The following is a 12,889-nucleotide window of genomic DNA, read 5'->3' as shown; positions in this document are numbered from 1 at the left end:
ATCATGTATTCTTTTTATGAGGTACCTCTGTGGATGCTCTAAAGATATAATGTATACTCTCTTGGTACTGTATATCTTAAACATCAGAAGTGGCCATCACATGAAAGAATCATAAAACAAAGTGCCACCCCATTAATTATCCTTGATTTTATTTGGCATGACCTGGTGGCTGACAATGCCTAGTTGATTGTGGAAGGGGAAACATGAGAGATGAACAAAATATGCTTTAAGTTTTACTGCCAATGTTTTAAGTAGTGGATACTTTCAATGTAGGCAAAGGCAAGTGAAGTAAACCATTCAGATAAAAGTGTTTCTATAAGTTAAAGATGGGACATATAACTTAACAATCTGCTTAGCTGCACTGAATGTAAACTATGGCACATTATATACAAAATAGTGCTAGTGAGTCAATAAAAGGTAGGTTTTTGGAAATAAAATAAGGATTGTTGCCTGTTAGAGACTTCCAAGAAGTAATGGGTGGAGGTTAGGCTATGTAAATATGGAAACGTCTTCTACGGCTAGTGATAAATTACATGTGTATACTCACTATGTATATTCAGCAGGAAATGTTAACCTGGTTATGAGTTGCTACTGAGCATCATCCTATAGTCCAGGGTTTGAGTCCTTCAGTCTCCATTTGTATAACATGAGCAAGTCACTTAACCAGAAAGTGCATCAGTGCCTTAACAAACAAACAGGCAGACAGCCATACAGACAAACAAATAAAGCATACATTATGTCATAGCCATTAAATGAACAGTACCATTCAGTGAGGGAACAGCTGAAATATGTCAAAAGAAGAGATATGAGAAATGAAATGAAATAAGACTGATGTGATACATGGTCTTGAATTATGGGGATGGTACTCTTCCTAATTTGTAATGTAGAGAGATGGCAGCAAAGATGGTTCAGATTTTAACTGCTAAGTAAAAAACACTGTTGTGACACATGCAACAGACTCTAAATGGATTGCTGATGAAAAATTACAGATGACCCTAAATGCAGGTACTTAATTAAGAACAGAGAGGCTTTCTGATAAAATACAGTAAGAAATATTTGGTGTTCCTCTCAAAGAAGATTATAGAAATTTATTTGATGGGAAATTTTAAACCTTACACACCATGTATGTTTTCATGTCTAGAAATTAAATCCTTCTGCCAAAATCTAAACCTCTTTAATGCAACTGAAGTAAAAGTTTTTTCTGGCACTATAATTCTAACCTTAGTGAATTTAGCTCAACTGTCTTTGCATATTGACTATAAGTTGTTAGAATATTGACATATATAGACTTGTAAAGCCCCCACCATCATACCTCTCAACCTGTAGACGCTGAAAATAGAAACAAAGGACCTTGAAAAGTAGGTGTATCCAGCCAAAAATATGGAACTGTAATTAGCATAAATTTGAATATCATATAGCATATAACTCTTCCCACTTCCAATAGGAATGTGGGATACTGCTCAGAAAAACATGCTTAAAAACCGAGAGTGACAAAAATGATGGAAAATATAAATAGATTATCAAAGACAGTGTAAAATCTGGTTTACTATCAATACGTCGAGTGTGCCTTGTGTGGAACTGACAAGTGCGATATTCAGAATGCAGAGATACCTTTAGTAGAACATTGAAATGTCGACTCTGGAAGACCGACTGTTCATAGGTTCATAGGTTCATACTAGGCTATCTGCCCTAGGGCATTTATAAGCCTAGCCAGAGTGTGTGTGGCTTTCACCACCCCTTAGGATGAGAATACTATACCCATTAGTTTGCTGTGCCTCTGTCCAGCAGTGATACAGAGATGATTCCCGGGGTAAACCTACGATCTCCCATCCGCTCGTCAAGATTTCTCTTGAACAGAGTCAGTGAGGGGCTCTGCCTCACATGGACTGGGATTCTGTTCCATAGTGTAGGGAGTCTATGGGTGATGAATCTGTCCCTCCAGCACGTCCTATTTATATCCGTGTTGAGGTTTAAGTCTCTTGCTCTCGTGGCTCTGGTGGATTTGGATTTTTTGAAGTGGAGCATGTCCATTAATTCCCGGTTGGACATGGCCTTGTATGTCAGGCACAGATCACCTCTGAGCAGACGGTATGCGACTGAATAGAGCTGGAGTTTCTTCAGTCGGGCATCGTATGACATATGTTTGAGCCCCTTTATCCTTTTGGTGAGGAACTTTTGGGGTCTTTCCAACTACTGCAGGTGTCGGGTAAGGTACATTCCGAATGGGGCGTTGTACTCAATCATTGGTCTGATAAGTGAAGAGTACAGGGTACAATGACCTCTCCTGATCTGGATGTGAATCCCTTCATGATCAGGTGGGCAATGTAGAAGGTCTTCCTAACCACTTTGGCAATGTGAGTGTCAAAAGAGAGGTTACTGTCAACTTGGGTCCCCAGGTCCCTGATAACTTCTTCCATGTTTAATGGATTACCACCTATGTGGTAATTAGGGGTTACCTTGTTTTTCCCAAAGGGTATGACTATACATTTTTTGGCATTTAGCTTAAGGCCATGGCTCTGGCACCAGTTATCCATTTCTATGAGACCTCTCTGGAGGATGTCTGTGTCTGATGGAGTGTCAATTATGGTGCCCAGTTTGCAGTCATCTGCAAATTTTGTCAGCCACAATCCCCTATGTTTGCCTGCACTTCAGAAAAATAAATGCCGAACAAGAGGGGGCCCAGCACTGAGCCCCGTGGGACACCGCAGGGGACCGGCTTAGAGTCTGACATGGCACCAGCAACTCTAACCCTGTGTGTTCTGTCCTTGAGCCAGTTTGCAACCCATCTTGTGACATATGGGTTTACATCTAAGCTGGTGAGCTTTTCTATGATGCCCGAGTGGGGTATTGTGTCAACGCTTTTGCTAGGTCAAGGTAGGCTGTGTGAACTGCCTTACCCTCATCAATGGCCTTAGTGACTGTTTCAAAAAGTCGACCAAGTTCAAGAGGCAGGATCTGCCCTTGACAAAGCCAAATTGGGTAGGATCCAGTGTCTGTAGGTCCCCAATGTCTTTATTTATGAGTTCCATTATGATCCTCTCCATAGCTTTGCAGACAAGGCTCATCAAGCTTATGGGGCGGTAATTTCCAGGGTCCGTAGAAGCACCGCCTTTGTGGAGTGGGACCACAGTTGCCGTACGCCATTCTTTGGTGCATTATCCTGTAGTAAGGCTAAGATTAAACAGCAGCCTTATGTGTGGGTTTAGTTCCTCATTGAGTTCATGTAGCACACAGCCGGGGACACCGTCCGGTTCCATTGATGCTGTGTTTTTTGCTTTAGAGAGAGCAGCTCTCACCTGGGCATCTGAGATGTTTGGGAGGCTAGACTCTGGTGGGATAGATATTTCTCGTTTTGGGGGGGAGGAAGGGGAGAAATTTGCACTGAACCTGTCTGCCAGTATGTTGGCAATGTCTGTGGGTTCAGTGATTTTTTTATCATTTTGGACTAATTCTGAGCATATCTGGGAGTTTCCACCTAGGTTTCTAAGGCTTTATGAGTGATCGTAGTTTTTTGCTAGTATTGATCAGAGATGCCTTCCCTTTTAGGGATTTTGCTCTGTCATGTAGTAGCTTTCTCCTCTTGTTGTAGAGTTTGTTTATGGCTGGGGTCCACCAGACCGGGCGCCTGCCTTTGGTGGAAAGGGTCTTGATTTTATTAGGGATTGCTTGATCCATACATTCCTGGAGGTGCTCGTAGAAGGCATTTGTAAGGGTTTCAGCAGCGTGGGTTGTGGTTTCCACTGGCTCGGGGGCCTTGAAGGATACCACTCCAGTCTTAAGAAGTGTGAAGTTTGCTTTTGAGAAGTTCTTCACTGTGGTCTTTTGCTGGGGTGGGGCGGGATGTGGATCTCCAGTGAGATTAATTTATGGTCTGATCTCACCAATGAGGGATATACTTCGTGTGGAGCATTTTGTCCCCATGTTTGTGATGATCAGGTCTAGTATATTTTCTCCTCTTGTGGGAATGGTGACTAGTTGTTCCATAGCATTTGAGTTTATGAACTCAAGGAACCTTTGGGCTAGGGTGTTGGGGCTTGAGTAATGTTCCCAGTCTATGTTTGGGTAGTTGAAGTCACCCAATATGATGGTGTTTGGAGAGACATTCATACTCTCCAGTGTCTTCAGGAAGGCTGTGTGGGTTTCCTGAGTTTGAGAAGGTGGTCTGTAGCATGTTACAAACTGTAGGGCAGTTTTACCTATGGTTAATTGCACCTGGATGGTCTCTGATGCTTCGTGCATTGCCACTAACTTGGAGGTGTGGGTATCCTTTATGAATATGGATACTCCCCCTCCTTTTGTGGTTCGGTCCAGATTTTGGGGCCGGAACGCATGATATGAGGTATAACCTGATAGTGCTGGGGTGCTCTCAGAAGCCTTGAACCAGGTTTCAGTCACAGCACAGACATCGATGTTCTCCATACTGAGGAGGGCTTCGAGGGCGTGCATCTTGAGGTTTAGACTTCTGGCATTGAGCAGTATTACCCTTAGTTTTTCTCCATTTTTGTTTTCTAGGGCGGTAGGTTTATCATTTGAGCCTTGCCTAAAAAGGCACTATGGGGTGGCAAGAGCCTTTGCCAATATCCGGAAGCCCAGGGGTGACAGGTGCAAGCCGTCCCTTGCAGCAGCGTGGCTTGTCAAGCATGTCATCCCAGGCAGATAGACATTGGATCCCCTTAGAATGACACCAGTAATTAAGCCAATTATTAAAGCTGATCATTTTGTCTCTGTATTGTGGCATCATTCTTGGTGAGGGTAGGATACTGCTCAGGGTCAGGGTCATACCGGCCTGGGCTACATAATCTGAGTGCTCCTCTATGTCTCTTTTCATGTAGTCCAGGGAGGTACGTCTCAGGTCGTTCACACCGGCATGGACAATGACTGAGTCATACTTGTACTTGCTGTGGAGTGACCTGACTGCTTGTGTTATGTGGCGGATTCTAGCGCCTGACAGGCAGCTTACTGTGATCTTTTCCTTGTTCAGTCTGGTGAGTGGGATGTCAGTGTGTCTGACTATGGAGTCACCTATAACAAGTGTGTCTGGCATTGTGTTTGGCCTTAAGGGCTGTGACTGTTTAGCACACTGACTTTGAGAACTATGTGTTGCATGTCTTATGTCTTGAGGTGGCAGTTGCTTGGGTGTCTGCTTTGGAGGCCTCTGTAGTTTTGGTAGATTTTTGATCAGTGCCTCTGAGTATGTCTTTGTGTGTTTATGTGTTTGTTTTGCAGTTGTGATAGTTCTATGTGAAACTGGGTTTGTGGTGTGCGTGGTTTCCTTCTCCTCCTGTCTGGTCTTGCCAGTCCTGAGTTGAGAGAGCTCAGCCTCCAGTTTGGCTATATAGTTGCATCTCTCACATGTATTTGTGTTTTGTGGGAGAAGGAGTGGGTTGTCTGTGTACATGAGGCAATTGTAACATTGCCTCAAGATGCCCAGATTCACCAGCTGAACAGGAGAGGACGCTAGCAACTGACCCTTCGACATGCTAGAAAAAGTGAAAAAGTTTGCTGTGTAACTGAGTCAGAAGGGCCCTATAGGGAAATGGGTACTCAAGGGGATTCTAGGCTAATGTAGTACTTTGTTTAGTATACAAGTACTTTACCTATATAAAAATGCTTTAGGAGCAAGTGCTGAGCTTTTGAGATAGAGAATAGACTGTTTAGATTGCAAGTAGAGAAGTTCTAAGGGAAAAATTGAAGAGCAGACTTTACGGAGCCAGAAATAGTTTAACCTTGTTTAACCGGCGCTGCCCGATGGTGCTCTATGGGCACCTCCGCGCTAAATCACGCTAAAGCGGGCTTTATAGCAGGGGGTTGAAAAGAGCTAGGAATTGACCCAAAATGGCCAATAGACTACAAGTTTCTGGCTGGAACCACTGCTCTAGGGACAAATAGGCTGCTCAGTGCTCCCCACTCCCACTGGTGAACAAAGAAGCTTCCCTTTATCCAAATAAGGATATGGAATAGCACAGGAACCAAGCCAAAGCCCAGAGATCAGCAAACTCTGAAGACTGAACTATTCTAGTTCAGTAAGGCGGGAAAACAAGATTTTTTTTTTTTTTTTTTTTTGCAGAAAACAGAGGAAGAACAGACAGTGAATGCTATAAATGCTTTTAAACGGCTAGCGCACTTGAGTGTGTTAGCCTACAGGTAAAATTAAGCAACAAATAACTTTTTAAAAGTGCAAAACAGTTAATCAACACAAAAACAGTTTAAATAGAATGCAGAGCTGTATAAACAGGCGAAAATGCAGTCGCTAAGCAGTAAATAATCAAAAAGCCAGAAAAAAAATACTTAAATCAGGAAAAGTCACTCTTTTGCTCTCTGCTGCTTGTAGAACTCTGCAGGACACCACGAGGAGCTGTGCTGAGTTGAATACAAGCGAAAAAGCACGCTAAAGCGGGCTTTATTACAGGGGGCTGAAAAGAGCTAGGAATTGACCCAAAATTGACAATAGACTACAAGTTTCTGGCTGGAACCACTCCTCTAGGGACAAACAGGCCGCTCAGTGTTCACCACTCCCACTAGTGAACAAAGACGCTTCCTTTTATCCAAATAAGGATATGGAATAGCACAGGAACCAAGACAAAGCCCAGAGGTCAGCAAACTCTGAAGACTGGACTATTCTAGTTCAGTAAGGCGGGAAAACAAGATTTTTTTTTTTTTTTTTTTTCTTTTTTGCAGAAAACAGAAGAAAAACAGACAGTAAATGCTATAAATGTGCAGTCGACCTTTACATTGTCGGCTAAAGGTATCCCTGCAGTCTGAATACATTGAGATCACGGGACAATGCGGATCAGGAGAGTTACCCTTTTCCACACTGTAGTGCGATCTCAGAGTTGGAATATTTAAATGGTAGGGGGTGTGGGGGGCACATGACTGTCAGGGCTGTGCAGTACGGATCTGGTCTGTACTGCCTGCTGCTAAGGGGAGTTTCGTACTGCAGAAGTCGAATTCAACTTCAGTTGCCTTAGTTATGATATTTTAGCCTATGTATTGTTGTAAACGTTGAACATGTGAACCGCATTTTTGATAGGTTTACGTTCACATGTTTGATGTTTTGATAGTAAACCATAAAATCTATATACTTTAATGAACTGTATTTCAAATCTCTACCACACAAGGTAATTTATTTTTGCTTCTGAAAAGGGAAGCTATAAGATGTGTGTCCTCTTTCTTTAAATGATTAGTGCTACTAGTATGTTGGTCATGCACTGTGGTTTTCTGTGCACTAGACAGCTTCAAAAATCACAAGTGAAAAGATAGAGTCAGAAAGTTTTGTGAAGTCAAACCTGAAAACAGGGACGTACTTTCAAAAATATGTACATCATGTGCAAGGGTAAATCAGGCCTGAAAATAGGTATGTTCTTCTAAAGTAGGGACAGTTGAGAGGTCTGCTGTAACTGTCCCATGTCTCGTGTATCAAATGAGACATTGAGGCACTATGATAGGTTCAAGTTGTTTATTGTACATAAACACATCAGGAGCTGTGACTGGAACATGTATTTAAGCTAAATGACTGGCTTATTACTTCAAATGTACTCATATGTGCATCTCCATTCATGCCTGCATTCACTCTGACTATACAAAATGGCACTGATCTTGCACGTGCTCAGTAACTTATATGCACATGCTGTCTAGCTACAGTGGCTGACTAGGTACAATACACACAGTGATATACATCCTCCCTCTTTGATTTGTTCGACATGCAATAAGAGAACAAGATATTTTTAACAAGCTAGATATCACATCAACATATAAAAACAAATGAATTCAAGTCCAAGTCGCTGTGTATCTTGAAATGGGTTTGGAAATTCTACCCGATCTGGTTACATAAAAACTTTGACTAGGTTTAGCAACAGGGACAGTCTCTGAGATTCTTTTACCATTGGACCTTTTGGGATTATATCAGGATTACTTGAAGAAAGTACACTGTCCTCTGGAATTCGAACAAGTATAGCATCACTCTGAGAAACAGAGTCTCTGGCACAGGCAATCTGCTGCGTCCCTGATTCGTAGACTGGCAATAAGTGTCTTCTATTCCTTCTGAAATTCATTCCTTCAGATTGTATGATGTATGATCTTGGTTCTTTGCAAAGGTTTTTGACAATACCCACTCAGTCATATCCTTTAAATGTTTGTATTCTCACAACTTCTCCTTGTCTTAATGGTCTAAGAGGTTTGCTGGACTTATCGTAGTACAACTTTTGGGACTGATGTTTTCTCGAAAGTTAAGCCTTGACCACTCTGTTGTTCTTTATATTTGGTACTAACAAATGTTTACTGATCAGTAAGGTTGTTTTCATCTGTCTGGACATTAATCACTAAGCAGGTGAAGCAAGCAAGTTATCTCAAGGAATGTTTCAGAGAATAAAACAAGAAAAACATCTGTAGCATCTCTTCTGGATTTCTCCAACAAGTGCTTTGCACTTTGAACTGCACACTCAGCTAATCCATGGGACTGTGGATACTCAGGACTACTAGTAACATGGACAAAGTCCTAAGACTCAGCAAAATTCTTGAACTGCTGACTTGTAAACTGCGCCATTGTCAGATATGATTTTGTGCAGACTACCATGAACAGAAAAATGTCTCTTCAATTTTGTAATGACAGTGCTGGATGTTAAGTTAGGAAGAAGGTCAATTTCAAACCAATTTGAATAAGAGTCTATTAACAGTAAGTAAGGTTGACCATTCCATTCGAAAAACTGTCGACCATGGTAATTTAGGAATCTGTTTTAGCTGAAGTGGTTCCTTTCGTTGGTGGGATTTAGTACTGTTGCAAATGGAACATGCTGGAGTTTCTTTCTCTATATCTTTTGACATAGAAGGCCAAAATACTATGCCTCTTGCCCTTCTTTTGGTTGAATCAGTACCCGGGTGACCACAATGCAAAATTTTGATATATTCCTGTTGTAATACTGTAGCAATTACCACTTTAAGACCTTTCATGATGATTCCATCTTCCATCAGAAGCTCATCTCTGTAAAGAAAATACTTTTGTATGTCAAGTGGTAAATTGGTTTGTCGTGCTGGCCATCCTTGACTGATATCATGTTTCAGCTTCTGAAGAATTGGGTCTGAAGCTATATGAATCCTAAGTTCATCAAGATGTGATGAGGAAAATACTATGACTTCAAAGTCTGCTTTCTCATTATCATGCATTTCTGTTGTTTGTCTGGGTGCTCTTGACAAAGCATCAGCAAGGTATAGAAATCTGCCTTTTGTATAGACAATATTTAAATTGTACTTTTGTAATTTTAGCATCATACATTGCAAGCATGCTGGGGCTGTATGTACTGGCTTTTTCAGAATTGTCACTCGAGGCTGGTGATCAGTCTCTATTTGAGCAGGTTTGCTATACATACAATCATGGAACTTCAAACATGCAAACACTACAAGCAAAAGCTCATTTTCAATTTATGCATACTGCATTTCAGACTGAGTTAAAGTTCTGGATGCATAGGCAACTGGTATGCCTTCTTCAAGACATGCTGCACCAAGACCATACTTTGAAGCATCACATGAAAGAGTTACAGGTTTATGAACATCATAATATCTCAATGTGGGTGGACTGGCAATTTTATGTTTAAAAATGTCAAATGCTTTATGGTGTTGTTCCAACCAAGACCACTGGACCAGCTTACATTTTTGCGTGTCAACTCGTGTAACGGTGCTGAAAGCTCACTCAGGTCTGGCATGAACTTTCCTAAATAGTTGACCATGCTAAGAAAACGTTGTAAAGATGTGACATTTTCTGGAACTGGCATCTCAAGAATTGCTGCTTGTTTAGACAGATCTGGTCGTAAGCCAGAACTGGTAAATAAATGACCCACATAAGTAACTTCTTTCAGTTTGAATTTACATTTCTGAGGATTCAGTTTAAGATTTAATTCATGTGCACAATCTAGAACTTTCTTGAGGTTTCTATTATGTTCGTCTTCACCATTGTCCCCTACAATAATGTTGGCTACTATAACCAGAAATAATTTGCTCCATTGCACGCTGAAATACTTCATTGGTAGAATTTATCCCAAATGGCATTCTCAAGAGTTTCTGTCTTTCAAAGGGTGTACTGAAAGTGGTTAACAATGAAGATTTGTGATCCAGAGCAATTTGCAAAAAGGAACTTTTTGCATCTAAGACTGAAAAAACAGTGGCATTTGGCATGAGAGTGACTACTTCTTCTACTGTGCACATTGGATGATAAGGATGTTTAAGCACTTTGTTTAAATCTCTCAGATCAATTCATACTCAAATATCATCTGAGCTTTTCTTATGAGCTACGACCATGGAGGATACCCATTCAGTCGGTTCTTTTACTGGAGTAAGGACACCTAAATTCACCATTTTGTCTAGTTCTGCTTTTACCTTGCTCTGCATTGCTACCAGAACTTTCCTTGCTGGTCTGTCAACTGGGTTTACTTCATGGTTTAAACTCATAGAATATGTGACTGGAGGTTTGCCAAGCTCATCTTTGAAAATATCAGCATATTCACTAAAAATATTCTGCATAAAACTATCATTGTTGTTCTGTCTTATATGGTGGACCTCTTTATTAAATGAAATCAGTCCCATTCTCAAACTGTTTTTGAGGCCTAACAGTGACTGCACGTGTCTTTTGACTATGTAAAACTGCAAGTTATAGCTGTTCCCAGCAGAATGTCATGTGAGAGCTACAGTGCCATCAGTTTGAATCTCTTCACCACCATAAGCAACTAGTTCTGCACACTTTGCTGAATCAAGTTTCTCACCAGCTCTTACTCTGGTGAACATTTGTGCTGATATAACATTGCACTTGGATCCAGTGTCTACTTTAAGCTCTGCAGGTTTCCCATTAATTTGAACATAGGTTCATAGGTTCATAGGTTCATACTAGGCTATCTGCCCTAGGGCATTTACAAGCCTAGCCAGAGTGTGATTGGCTTTTGCCACCCCTTGGAGTGAGTTTACTGTGCCCTTATTAAGGTTAGTTTACTGTGCCTCTGTCTAGCAGTGACATAGAAGTGATCCCTGGGGTAAACCTACGATCTCCCATCCACTCGTTAAGATTCCTCTTGAAGAGAGTCAGTGAGGGACTCTGCCTAACATGGACTGGGATTCTATTCCAGAGTGAAGGGAGCCCCTGGGTTATGAATCTGTCCCTCTAGCATGTCCTATTTATTTCTGTGCTGAGGTTCAAGTCTCTCGAGCGCGTAGCTCTAAGGGATTTGGATTTTCTGAGGTGGAGCATGTCCATTATTTCTGGGTTGGACACGGCTTTGTACGTCAGGCATAGATCGCCTCTGAGTAGGCGGTATGCAACTGAATAGAGCTGGAGTTTATTTAGCCGAGCAGCATATGGCATCTGTTTGAGTCCCTTGATCCTCTTTGTGAGGTACTTTTGGGGTCTTTCTAGTTGCTGCAGGTGTCGCGTAAGGTACATCCCAAATGGGGCATTGTACTCAATTATGGGCCTGATGAGGGATGAGTAAAGGGGCACAATGACCTCCCTTGATCTAGATGTGAATCCTTTCATGATAAAGTGGGCTATATAGAAGGTCTTTCTAACTACTTTGGCAATGTGGTTGTCAAAGGAGAGGTTACTATCAACTTGGGTCCCCAGGTCCCTAATTACTTCTTCCGTACTTAATGGATTACCACCTATGTGGTAATTTGTGGGCACTTTGTTTTTGCTAAAGGGTATGACTATACACTTTTTGGCGTTTAGTTTAAGGCCATGGGTCTGGCACCAGTTATCCGTCTCTGTGAGACCCTTTTGAAGGATGCTTGTGTCAGCTGGGAAGTCAATTATGGCGCCCAGTTTGCAGTCATCTGCGAACTTGGTCAGCCACAGTCCTCCCATGTTAGCCTGTACCTCAGAAAAATATATACCGAATAAGAGAGGTCCCAGGACTGAGCCCTGTGGGATGCCACTTGTAACTGGTTTAGAGTCTGACATGGCTCCAGCAATTCTGACCATGTGGGTTCTGTCCTTGAGCCAGTTTGCAACCCATCTTATGACATAGGGGTTTATATTTAAGCTGGAGAGTTTGTCTATGATGCCCGAGTGGGGTATTGTGTCAAAGGCTTTTGCGAGGTCCAGGTAGGCTGTGTGAACTACCTTTCCCTCATCAATGGCCTTGGTGACTGTTTCAAAGAAGTCGACCAGGTTCAAGAGGCAGGATCTGCCCTTAACAAAGCCGAATTAGGTAGGATCCAGTGTCTGTAGGTCCCCAATGTTTTTGTTTATGAGATTCATAATGATCCTCTCCATAGCTTTGCAGACCAGGCTAGTCAGGCTTATGGGGCGGTAGTTTCCGGGGTCTGTAGAAGCACCTTCTTTGTGGAGTGGGACCACTGTTGCTGTACGCCATTCTTTGGGTACATATCCTGTAGTAAGGCTGAGATTGAACAGCAGCTTTATGTGAGGGTTTAGCTCTTCTTGGAGTTCATGTAGCACGCAGCCCGGGACACTGTCTGGTTCCATTGATGCTGTGTTTTTTGCTTTGGAGAGGGTGGCTCTCACCTGGGCATCTGAGATGTCAGGGAGGCAATACTCTGCTGGGATAGATATTTGTCCTTTTGGGGGGGAGAAGTTTGCACTGAACCTGTCTGCCAGGGTGTTGGCAATGTCTGTGGGTTCAGTGTATTTTTTGTCATTATGGACTAACTCTGAGCATATCTGGGAGTTGCCACCCAGGTTTCTAACATAACTAAAGAAAGCCTTATGATTATCTTTAGTGTCTTGTGCAATTTTTCTCTCGAAGCTGGCCTTGGAAGATTTTATGAGTGATCGTAGTTTTTTGCTAGTACTGATCAGAGATGCCTTCCCTTTTAGGGATTTTGCTTTATCATGTAGTAGCTTCCTCCTTCTGTTGTATAGCTTGTTTATGGCTGGGGTCCACCAGACAGG

This window comes from Protopterus annectens, chromosome 1.part0 (genome assembly GCF_019279795.1).
Source record: "Protopterus annectens isolate FY-2018-M chromosome 1.part0, PAN1.0, whole genome shotgun sequence".
NCBI classification, from domain to species: domain Eukaryota; kingdom Metazoa; phylum Chordata; order Ceratodontiformes; family Protopteridae; genus Protopterus; species Protopterus annectens.
This window is presented reverse-complemented; position numbering follows the sequence as displayed.